This window comes from Chaetodon auriga, chromosome 6 (genome assembly GCF_051107435.1).
Source record: "Chaetodon auriga isolate fChaAug3 chromosome 6, fChaAug3.hap1, whole genome shotgun sequence".
Lineage (NCBI taxonomy): Eukaryota > Metazoa > Chordata > Actinopteri > Chaetodontiformes > Chaetodontidae > Chaetodon > Chaetodon auriga.
This window is the reverse complement of record NC_135079.1, coordinates 9,798,771-9,811,648: the sequence shown is the minus strand read 5'-3', so window position 1 is coordinate 9,811,648 and position 12,878 is coordinate 9,798,771. Positions and strand designations below refer to the sequence as shown.

The 12,878-nt window shown below is 44.4% G+C and overlaps 1 protein-coding gene across 1 annotated transcript in view; it reads right to left on the bottom strand.

Moving 5' to 3' along the window:
* tspan18b (tetraspanin 18b) overlaps positions 1-12,438 on the bottom strand; it is a 32,847-nt gene extending 20,409 nt beyond the window's left edge. Inside the window, exon 1 of the mRNA XM_076734097.1 lies at positions 12,058-12,438. The gene's annotated coding sequence lies outside the window, so the exon portion shown is untranslated. The remainder of the gene's footprint in view (positions 1-12,057) is intronic.
* Between the last annotated feature and the right edge of the window lie 440 nt (positions 12,439-12,878).

The following is a 12,878-nucleotide window of genomic DNA, read 5'->3' as shown; positions in this document are numbered from 1 at the left end:
AATAGCATATATCAGGAAGTCCCTGATCATCTCAATCTTGCATCTATCTTCACTGTTTACAGACCGTCAAATAAATCCTGCAATAATGTTTTGATCTAAGTCAACTTTTCTTGAGCTCAGATAAACAACCTGTTTTCAGTTTTGTGCATTTTCCAACTAATCTCAGAGGGTTTTTAAGTATTTATCTTAAGAAGTAGAAGATTTTCATCAGCCCATAAAGGAACGCTTAATCCTTCAGTTCATCACAAACATACTAAAAAATTCTAACTAAGGCTGTCACAGAAATATAGAGGAGAAAAATGTGCAATATTTCCTTCTGAGATGTATTAGAGTAGAAGTATGAAGTTGCATAAAATGGAGTACCTGAAATCTGTATTTAAGCTGTGTAACTTGAGGAAATGTACTTTCCATCACTGCCTTTCTATGAAATCCCTGAATAAAATAAGCCTTATGTTGTAAACGTCAATTTAACTATTAATTTTGGTGAAACAATTCAAACTGCTGTAAAGTCTGGACTTACAAGAGTTTCATTCAGCTGCATTTAGCAGTGACTGATTCAACAGACGTTTTGAGTGCGAACATTGTTTGACTTGATCTTAATAAAAGCACAAAGCAGTGCTTCATAACAAGACTGAAAGCCAACACACAAGCATCATACAAGCTGTGTAGAAAACCAGTATGAAACAGCACTTTATAACAAAGTTGCTGCAAACAGAGAGATGGTAGTCAGCCTTTATGTGGATTTTGCAGGGGGCTGTACAGGAGCAGCAGGGCAGCTGTCCCACTGGGTTACGAGAGCCAGAAGCTTTGCATCTGGATCATTTCCTCAGCCCACAGGGGCTCCACACTGCGACCTCCTCATAAAGCTGCACATGTGCCAAAGAACCCCAAATCCCTCTGAATCCTCCATCTATGTCAGCCTGTATGTGGTGGCAGTGGCGAAAGCAGGTAACAAGCTGTGACAAACTCACAACATCACAGAGAGAGGGAGCAGTGAAAATGACTCATGCTTTCTGTCTCTCACACTGTCAAATATGCTCTCACTGATGGCCAAACAGCCTGAAAACGTGTTTCTGCGCAAGGGGGCAAAAAGACGGTTTTATCAGTGGTGTTCTTCAGCAGAGCAGAGTAAGACTGATGGCAGGAGGATTACTGGAGCAGCGGATGATGAAACCAGGATAAAGAAGGACTCTGAACCGTGTAAGTAAGACTTCTGCAACCTCTGAAAACTTTCAGATGCACTGCTTTCCACATAGGTTCACTCTAAGCTTGATGCTTCCAGGACAAGGAGTTGAAAGATATCCTTTGGGGAGATATCCTGCCAGTGAGTGAGCCCCAGGAGAAAGCCAGGAGGAACTGCAATGTGGAAAAAGGGGGTTGGACATTTTCCACGGCACAATCTTGTGAAAATGCAGCAGTGCTTTAAGAAACATTCCTTCGATAGGCTGACGGAGCCACAAGCGGGGAGACGTCAGGAGAAATCATGCTTGGCTCAACACAAAAAGCACTCAGAGAAATGAGATTTAATCTGCTGAGCTTACAGTGTATTAGCCAGATGTAAACAGTCGGTACCAGCTGTGAGAAGGATAACTTCCACAACCCCGCTGCTTGGAAAAACAATGGATGGAACATCAAACATTAGCAATGAGAGAAACTCTGCAAACAAACATATTTAAAGGCCAACATAAAACTTTCACAAGCCAGGAAGCCACTGCAGTTGTGGGAATCAGTGGGTTAAGGTTAACTGGCCACAGTGAAACACTTTCACTCTGAGAATACTCTGTCTTCAGGCCTGAGCTGTGGGAAAGGGAGTTTATGCAATTACATCACATTGATTTATGGGAGACAGAGGAAAGATGGGGAGAGGATGGAAACTGAGCTGCTTGGAGGCGCTCCAAGATTAGGTCCCTGAAGAAACACAAGTCAATAGGTTTACACCACAAAACATGATGGACCCGAGACAATTGTGTGGGGATGAATGCGGTCAAAGAAACACGGTGAGGTCAAACCTATCTAAAATGATGGAAACACACAAAACTATGAAAACAACCATAATTGTAATACAGAAGCTTCTCCATGAACCTGCTCATGGAGCGTGAACAAGTACAGAAAAGCAAAAACACCACTTAAAATTCTTTCAACTCCACAGAACTGATGACAAGCTCAAGCAGATGCTGCTGCTGCTGCTGCTACTGCTGATGCTGTTGAGTATTAATTGGGGGTAGTAGTGATGAAATTGTGAGTAATGCACCCAAGCGTGCACTGCAGCGTTAGTGGGGGAAGCATATCTCCCATCAGCCCACTGCAACCTAACAGTTATAAATAAACAGTCCATTTAGTGCTCTCCACTACTGTAACAGGACCACAGGAGTGACCACAGCTGGGATATTTATGGTGAAACACATTCTTGTTCTTCTGCTTCTTTACACATTTGCATGTGAATTCAAAATGTCAAAGGACAAAATGACCCTTGGAGACGCACGTGCAGCAGTCCTGCTAGCTGACGCCAAGCGACTGTGTGACTTAAGTGCTAATCACCTGTAGAGGTAACCGAAGCAGCGTTCATCAAAGTGCTACAGATAAATGCTGCACATCATTAGAAGAAGTCTTTGTAGGAAGCGAATCTATTCAGGATTTCTGTCATTTAGTCTTTGCAAAAAAAAAAAAAAAAGCCTGAAAAAAATGCATGAGCCGACACAACAAAGAAAAAATTGCAACTCATTAATTTTCTCAACATGAGACTTGATACCAGCCACCAAATGGTGAAGATATGAACAAAGCAGGAGGAGATTACAGAAAATATTCAGTATAATGAGCCGTGGAGTTACAGTAGGAGATATTAAATGCTTCTCTCGCTTTCTTTTTTTTTAAGTTTGCAAACTATCCAACCGTCTGCAAAGTCTCAAGCTTCTTGGAAACACAACAGACCTTTAGTTCAGGCCAAAAGCAACAGAATAAATACATACACATGACGAGCGGGCCAAATATTTGAAGGGGGGGTGTTTTGAGGGCTTGCAGTATAGGCTGAATTATCAGGGTTGGGGTGGGGGGGGGGTTGCTCTAGATGTGGCAAATGAATGGAAAGCTTAGCCAGAGATGTTTTTGAGAATAAGAAAAGGATGGACATCTGTTCCTTATTACATTTAAAAAATCAGCTTGTCCAAACTGCCTGCAGAGATAAGCAAAAGTGGTTTTGGTAATTGCTCACAACATTGGCTTCCTCCCCCTCATTGTTTCTTTTGTGCATCATTTTAATGCAGCGAGATCAAATGAGACCATATGCGCTTATTGACTGGGACTAAATTTTATTTAAGAATTGAAGAAACTAATCTGAAAGCCGTTTTATCTGTGCTGAATCCTTGTTTTGTCATCTGTCCAATAAAAGCACCAGTTTGGAGGCACCACCTGAGCCACTAGTTAAGAAGACAGATGATTCTTTTTTCACTGCATGGCTCGGCAGATAAAGCCTCTACACATCCAGGGGTTTTCAGAGACACCCACAAAATTACTTTGGCTTCAGCATCGGTGCTGAGGCATTTCACATGGGAGCTGACTCCTGCCAAGTGTTATCAGGGAACATGATCTGGGCCCGTTTCTCCAGGGCTCAAACTCTTGGAGAAATGCCCGAGCTGTCTGTTTTTTCCTCAAAACACTTCACAGTTTTGAGCGTCACACCCAGGTGGTCAAGATTAGGTTGGATGACTTTACTGCTGGCGTCCAGACGTGGGGCAGGTGACAAATCAGCGGGAAGCCATCCAAGATAACCTGATGTTAAACTGAAAAAAAAAAAAAAATCTCTCAGAGCATCTGTACTCTTTTTTTGACACTTAAATCAATGAACACTGCAGCCAATTTAATTTCACAAAAAGGAGACACCTGCTGTGCCTGCGCTATCTCTGAAAAACACATGCGAGGGTGATCCCTGGATTCTACTGTCATAAATGTAAGGACTGAAATACATTTTCATGAAAATATCAAACTCCTTTAATATACTTCAAATGGTTAAACAGTGGCTTGCTTTCCTATGCAGTGGATTCTCCTTTTTCCCTAAGCTTCAAAGAAGACGGGGCGAGGTAAGGATTAGAGAAAAAATGAATTATGCTTCACGGTGTGCATGTGTTTACCCTAATAACTATTACCAAAGAAATTTCTACAGCGAAGCAAATACCACCTCATATCTATTTTTGCTCTTTTCTTCTTAGAAAACCACAGCTTCTTAAGCATTTCTTGCTGAAGTCCTTCCATTGAGTTTATAAAAGGCAGCATGCTCCCTCCACAGTAATGGCAGCGTGGTTTGCTTGTGGCCGTAACACTTCGGCTGGCATTGACCGACTGTTTGCCCAGAGGACAGAGGCCGTGTTTTAGTGCAGTGACCCGGGAACGCTGTCTCGAGGAGCGCGCTTTTAAAGTGGCGGTGGGCTAAAAATTTCATAAAGCACCATCAAAAAGTCATGAGGCAGTGAGGCGCTCCGTCTTTGCTGTCTAATTGTTTTCCCCTCTGAGGAGTAAAAATAACTGTCTACAACATGTACATTTGATCTGCTGTTAAAAGGAAAAAGCTATTATTCAGCCAGACATGCAGAGGCCGCTCAAATGGGTAAATTCATCACTGTAAGAAGCACGGAGGGGAGCTGTTCAGGAACCATCACCGCAATCTTCACGCAAAGCGCTCTGGATCGCTGGAGGGTGCTGAGTCGCTTAAACGACCTAAATTGGCTTTAAGGCTACATTGTCAGGCCGTTCGTGCTTTACTTGTAACCACATGTGGTCTATTGGTGTGATTGTGGGCAATAAACAGAACAACAGTGAAGAAACAAATCCTACAAAAACAAAAGAAAGCACACCTGTATCACACTCTAACGCGAGGGGACTTTACGTGGCCTCGGATGAAATAACATTTGCACACAAGCAAAGCAAACCACAAGAGAGGCTCTAACTGCAGACCGACAGATGGCCCTCACCTACACAGCTACTGGTTTATAAGCTTTAAAGATTTTCACTTCCTGGTCTTTAACAAGCTGAGGTGGAACACAAACGTCTTTCTGCGAGGCTTGCGATCCTGGCGGGAGAGACATCATTAGCCGGCCCTTCCTCCAAGCTTCCCCAGGTAGACGCTGGAACCCGCTGTGGATTTTCTTTTTCTTTTTCTTTTTTTTTTTTTAAATCAAACACTGATCTGTCTCCCTGATGCTGTGGAGGCTGACAAGGAGTCCATATGTCTGATAGACCTGCGGTGAGTCTCGCCCTGTGGGAGGGACTGTAACATCGGTGTTATTCCACAGCAGCTGCAGGGAGCAACGTCGTGGACAAGGTGTGTGGGCTTCAAAGGCAGCAAAAAGCAGCCAGCCTGGCGGAAAGAAAAACGCTGGAGCTTTACTTACCCTCAAATTGGCATGATATTTGAATACAAGTGCACATAATCAAATTGCAAGATTGAAGGCAGCGGCAGAATCGCATTAGCCCAGTTACGTCTGAAGTTTACAACGTTCACATTCACAAAATAAAGACACTTCTGCTTAGCTAAGGTTTTCCTGCGCCTTGTTTACAAGTTGGATGCATCACATTTAGCCTAGATTCAAGAAGATACGAGTTCCATATTATACCATAAATATAAAACAACACCATTTCCGCTTGAGTTCTGCCGCAGGCACCCAGACTGCAGGGGTGTGTGCGTGTGTGGGAGAGCCTGATGTGCATTTGTGTATTTGAGGTTTGTACGGTTATCACTGACTGGAACGGCAAAGTGTTATTAGCAGCCTGGGATGCAAACCCAAATCAAGCTCAAAATAAATCTCCGAGGAGGTACTCTATAATTCAGCCACAGTGGAAAAGCCAAGACAGCAAACAAGAGTACGTCATATGTACCAGCTAACAGTTGTGCGTCCACAAATCTGATGTAACGGCAGCATCTCGGCTTCGTATCACAACTTCCAATCATGATCTAAACACGAGAAAGTGAGTTAATGAGCTTCAGCATGAAGCCCCAATGCCTGACATGCATTTAATTTGTTTAAAATGATAATGGGCTAATTATCTAGGTCATCATTAACAACCTACTGTCCATCCCAACAATAATTTGTGCACTCTAAATTACCACATCAATTTGTGGTGAGAGCATGTGTGTGTTTGTATTTGTGGGTAACAATTACCATATCACATTATACTGTGTAGGCCATCGTCAGTGATTAAAAATAAACAGGATATTTAAAGGGGCTCAGATCCCCTTTAGGCAGAGGAAATAAAAATGCAGAGCTGAACATGTAACAAAATAGGACACATTAAAAAAAAATCCCCAGATGACTAATGAGGGCATTCTTGTAAAGCTATATTCTCCTATTGCAGAAACTTGGATGGAAAGAGCAGGAGCACTCGAGGAGGAGAACCTGGGAATAGAGGGGTGGAGTAGAGGAGAGTTGGGACACACTTGTGGCTGGGCCAACAGAAAAAGAGAAAGACCAGAAGCCGGGAGAGAGTCCCATTTCATCAGAAAAATGCCTGAGTCAGGAGACGGGAGAACCATTAGGCCCAATGAGTCACAGGGAGAGGCTGTAAAAACAGATCTGGGCTGAGCTCAGTTCATAGTACCATCCCCGAAAAACAGCCAAAGAGGAGCAGAACAGTGGCCCAAAATCAAGCACAACGAGGGATTTCCAGCAGTGAAGCCCCTGCAGGTCTACACAGAACAGGGATTTATGGGTAACTGAGGTTTGCAGAGGGCTACAACCTGCAATCGTTTTCCTTATCACTGAATCTGCTCATTATTTTCTCAATTAATCAATTAACCGTTTGGTCTAGAAAATTGTGAAACGATGTTTAGAGAGATTTAATTTAAAACTATTTAAAACAGAGAAAAAGCAGAATTCTTGCAAGCAGGAATAAGAACATTTCAGCTTTTTTGTTTGTTAAATTACTTCAATAAACACTCAAAACACTCAAATAAGATTTCCATCAACTAATTGTTAATTGACTTGATCTACTGCTCTCTCATTCCTACAGTATGGCCCCCAGATCTCAACAACACATGCTGACTGAAACAAGCAGCTATGTTAAAAAAAAACAGCATCTCTGAACGACACCTGTGCACGTTTGCTTCCCTTCGGATGAAGAAGCTTTTCTAACATGGAGTCTACTCGCAGTATGTACTCTGAAAATACAGTGATTCTCTTTATCCATCACACATCATCGTTCCTGCAGTGGTTCACAATCCATCTTTTATGCTGAAAAATGATTCCTCTGATTATTGAGTCTTTATCAAAATCCTTCACAGGAACCAAGCAATTAAGGCAAGAAGCAAGAAGCGAGTCTCTACAATAATTCTTTATCTGTAAAATGTCCAAACTGGCACTAAGCAGCATCTATAGTGAAAAGCTCCAGTGTTAGGCAGCGAGTGTGGAGAACAATCACGCGTCCATGAAATGAGCTCTTCCTCCCTGGTGCTACTTGATTAGCACCCAGCTTCCTCTTGCCCAGTGTGCCAACACTGAACCCGATGTGAGTCAACCCAGCACTATTGTGTGAACTTAGTAAAGAACTGGCTGTTCATCTGGGAAACAAATACTCCCACTGTGCTCACATAAAGCATTCAGCTGTGCGGTGCTCTGCCGTGTATTTTGTTCGGTGTTCTTTCAGGCAGCGATGTGCTTAAACTTCAGCATCATTCAGTGGATCAGAGTTGTGTTCCAGCCTCTCTAAAGCCAGGCAGGTAATCTCCCCCTGTGTCACACACCTATCAGTGCCAGACTCCCCGGCCAGCCTAAGCCCCTCTCTGAGCTTTGACTACATCTGGGGATGAAAAGAGCATGAGGTGATGGAGAAACCTTCCAGCAAAGGCACAGGGATTAACTGAGTGTCCTCGCTCTGTGTAATGACCAGCGGGTCCTCACCAGCAGCCTTTAATGGACACCTGAGTGACACGGTTTATTAGTTCTGAAAGACTTTATGTGGAGGCAAAGATGGCTGGAGGGGGATTTTGAGATAGATGTGATTTGAACATCCCGAGACGGGGCTGAGCGTACCCTCAACTAAGCGCCTACCAAGCCACAAGCCCGTCGGAGAGCCAGCTATCTGCCGAGCCCAGCTTGTCAAATACATACCTTTTACCTCATTACCTGCTCAGCACGGCCATTATTGAGGGAAATAGGGCAAACGCAAGATAAGCACAAAGAATTCTTGGGCTGAGCACAAACAGCCGGCCTGCTTCCTCCTGATAAAAAGGAAGTGTCAGCAGTGAGAGGCCCCTCAGCTTCCTGCTCTCTGTGAACTCCGGGGCCGCCAGCTGCCCCGCTATTAGGTCACGCTGCTTCCTGGCCCATATGGAGACACGCAAGGGCCAAAGGAATGCATGCATGTGTGAAAATCACTGGATTATGGAGCATTTTCTCTTGTGTTCAGGCAGGAAAGTGACCAAAAGATAATCTAAAGATTAGTTTATGCTTGACTCGAGGAGCACCATGATAAATAAAATGTTTACCTTCTTTCATCACAGACAGCAACAATCACAGGGGACATGCCTTTTCTAGACGTGTGTTACTGAAAAGAAGATAAGTGAGTCTTTTTTTAAGCTTGTTTCATGTTGTCTTCACTCTCAATCATCTCTACCTGCATCAGAAACTTCCAGAGAAACACAATGAGCCCAAGCTCAACAATGACAAGTTTCAGTTCAAATGTAGCACAAATTTTCACCAAATTCCCAGAAAATCAACAAAACAAAATGCAACTCATAGCATGTTTTCATCCAGTGCTGTTACGCAAATATTAGGAGTTGAATGCATCGAGATGAACACTTGGTGAGAGCGATATGGCCTTAAAATAATATCATGATATTTCAGGGTGTTTCTGCAGTAACGCTATTCTCGATTATATGACAATATACTGAAAGATATTTTGGGTTGAGAACTCAGAATAGCTGCTAAGCTCTCCTCAGAGGATTTTTGGCTCCTCGTACTAAACCAGGTGCCTCAGTCTTCTTGCCCGTCTTAGATATTACTTTGTTTTGTTGTGCGTCTGATCTTTTGGAACCAAACACTAGTCTCACCCTTTTTGGACCTGACTAATCTACCATGGAGCCAGCAGGAATGTTACTTTCGCTTTCAGTCAGAATATCTGAATTATGATGATATGAATTTTTTTGATCATGTTAAAAATTACATGGATATTATCATGAACTACATGATATGTCACACCCCGAATAAACAGTTGGTGACATAAGAATATTTGGACACCAAAGCCCCAACGTGTAGTTATATTCTTGAGGAGGTGCATGTCAGCTATGGTGTGTGTGGGCTTTGTAGCTGCACCATAACCCCTGAACAAACCACTGAAAGCAGCCAGCTTTAGGAGGACACCAAACCAGGCTGCTTTTATGCTATGAGGACCTGACCTTAAGCTAAAACTGCCCTCAGCGGACGACCCCACGCTCTGGACATGGAGCACTCGCAGCACATAATGCAGACATATATAATAACAACACACACCTACATGGCTTTTAAACAGCTGATGAAAAATACACCTTTGCAAGAGTAAATTATTTCTGCCAGCTGAAAAGCAAATTTCATTTTCTCATGTCTCCTGACAACAAAGATGGTGAACCCATTACTGGTTGAGGCTTCTGCATCACACACATTAAATGAAGGGTCCTCTAGCAATCGAAAAAAGCAATTTTCTCATTGAGCCAATAGATACTCCATTTAGTTCCAGGCTCTCTGTGGACCGCTGCTGTTGTAGCGGCGCTGATACAGGGGAGAGCGAGTGCAGAGTGATGACCCAGCCTTGCCTTGCTGCTCTGAACCCATCGATATGGACACAGACGTGCTTTGCAGGCTGGATGAGGCGAAGATGAGAAAGGACGGGGACAAGAAAGAATAATGGATGAGATGATACAGGGGGAGGCGGATAGAGGAGGTGGAAGGAGGCCGTGGTCAGGCCGGATGAATCAGGGATGTGAAATCAGGGCCAGTGATCAAATGACTGGCCAAAAAGGCAGCGGCCTCATTTGCAGGCACATCAGTGGATTTCGAGGAAGTAGAGAAAGGCCGAAAGTGAGAGAGGGAAACGAGGGGGAGACAGAGAGAGAGAAATCAGAGGCACCCAACCATGTGGAACCGCAGATTGATTAATTTCAAGCCTTTAATGAGCGCTGCTCTGCCAGGCCAGGCGGCATCAAGTCAGTCACCCCGTCCCTCTCAGCAGGAGCTGCCATACAGTGCAATTCTCACTTTTCCGTCCCTGCCAAGGACTGGGTGGCGGATTAGCAGTGAACTCACCACACACACAAACTGTCTCCATCTCACACTTCCTTTCCTATTCATTTGTTTTCGCTGTTCGTTTCATCGCTGGCGATGCGATTGCGTGATTAAGAGCAACACATTATCAGAGGCACTATTAAAATGAGTGCACTGATCACCAGTGGCAAGTCTCACACCAGGTGCTCTGTGTCTGTAGGCGGAATAAATACCAGCTTGGCTCGGAGGAGATTTGAATCCACTCAAACATGCTCCCTCCTAATTGCTATCCTCCGCATTGTTGCTGCTAACCTTTATTCCCCGTGTAAATTACACTGTAGGTTTACAAACCCTGTTGTTTGCATTTGTACTTATCCTGCAGACATCACTTGTGTGTCTGCGCAACAAAACTATTTCCCAACACTCATGTGAATCGAGCTGAGAAGAGAAAGGCTCCAGGCGGAGTTTAGTCATCCGTGTTGGCAGCTGCTCCAAAAGCATCAATACTACTGTTTCTTTTTCTTTTTTTTAAACAAGGCAAATGTTCACCCACAACATGGTGAACAAACACGCCTCTGTTTCCAGTTTGTGTGCTTCTTTCTACAAATTCTTAACTCCCAATCGTTTAGGTTTTGGGGAGGGAAAAAAAAGGGTGGAACAAAAAGAGACAGACAGAGAAATCTGTACATGATGCAGCAGGATAGCAGCCCAGCTCATTAATCGTGACAGAAGCTGATTTGTCAGTCTGTCCAAGCTGCTGGGGTGCGATACGATTCTCTCCTCCTCCGTCCTCACACTCTGCACTGGCCTCGGGCACATGGGGAGCCAGAGAGAGCAGTTGTGAATTTAACTTGAGGCGAGAAAACCCAGGATAGCACACTCACCTGGACACTGGTGTGTGTTAATAGGTCCCTTGGAGCCAATCTCCTAGGGCCAGATCTGATTATAACCTGATTTCCAGATGTTACAGTAACCAGACAACTGGTAGAAACTTTTTACTCTGAATCTGCACTTTCTTCAGCTGTGGGCGTCCAAACTTTTGAGTGAACCAAGGATGAAATCACACTCAAAAGTCAGATTTCTAATAATAAAGCATGTTAAACGCTTGGTGAGTTCTCCTTTTAGGGAGCTTTTGAATGTGTCATGTTCGCTCCACTGGAGATCAGACACAGAGAGACGGGTGAGGTGGTTTTGGATGAAGTATCTCTGTGATTAATGCAAACTGACAGTGAACTCCTGCCCTACAGCAAAGGTAGCGCCGTCAGAGACATCCATCTGGTGACCCCATACATTTCTGCAGACAGCCTCCTCCTCGGCTGTGACTGCACCCCCGTGGGAAGGATGCCAGCTTGGAGACTGACACACATCGGTCCGGATTTCCCCTGATGTCAGGTTTCTCATGCTCTAACCCACTATTATCTGTAGACTGCGTATTAAACCACATATCACAGACTGATCCAGGGCGCAGAGGGTATTTAGTGCGTTTTATTCCTGAGAGGAAAAAACACGGACCTGACCTGAGGTTAACCCAAATCTACATGGTGTAATAAACGACTTAAATCAATTAGGGTGAGCTTTCTCCTTCATGTAACTTCTCTTTGAGCGCGTTCATTTGCGTTCAGCGGCTCGTCAGAGGAGAAAATGTAACTTGCGGCAACAAAGTGAGCACAAGTCAAACATTGCGCACAGCCGCCCATTAGACCCGCTGTTGTAAATAATGAGCCCGTTCAACAGAAGTCCCGAAAACAAGCGAGGGACCCAGAAAATGACCGTTCAGCTTTCAGTTCAACACACATTGAAGTTGGAGACACTTTTAAAGCAGCGACGCGTTTCTTACCTCAAAGCGCAGCTCAGTGCCGACGAGCTGCCTCCTGCGAAAATGTCACCAAACAGCCGGTTTGAGAAGCCTAACCGTCGGAGGTCAGTGTTCAAATGAAACCAAAAACAATGCCGATCAGCTGGGATGTCCGCGGAGGTGAACTGTGCCCCGCAACGTCCAACTAATAAAATCCACCGCTCCGAGATCTGCGATCCCAATTTGCACAGCATGCAGTGTTGAGGGGAGGCTGGTACGCAAACAGTTTTGTGAAGTCGCTGAATCCTGAGCGGCTCATCCAGCAGCCTGCTCTGCTCCGGAGGGCGGAGACTCTCCCCCGACATACACGCCTCCGGTTTACCTTCTCCACTGGCGCTCCTGCGCGAGCTGGATGTGGGAAACAGAGTCTGTGCTACACAAGTGATGCCTTTAAAATGCTGAGCCAACAGCAGAGAATCACCTGTCAAATTCAGGTGGAACTAATGTCTCTGAGGTTAATTCATCCAAGGAGTTCGCTTCACTCTTGATTTGTTTCTTTCACTGTGGGGTTGCTTTAAATGAGTTTCCAGATTAAAAAGTACAGTCTTTTAGGAAAGTCCTCACTTTCTTTCTTAGACTGATGCCAAGCGGCAACTTGAGAAATGATGCAAGTTACAAAACCTGCAGTTCCTTGAATGGCCACTCGAAGCTGGTTCCAAAAGCGAGTCAATCCCCATAGACTCCCGTATTAAAATACTCAGCTTCACAGCCGAAATAAACATGTTTACAGCTGCTACAAACACACTTTTTCTTCCTTCTGAGGGCGGCTGTGGCTCAGTAGGTAGAGCGTTTGTCTGCCAATC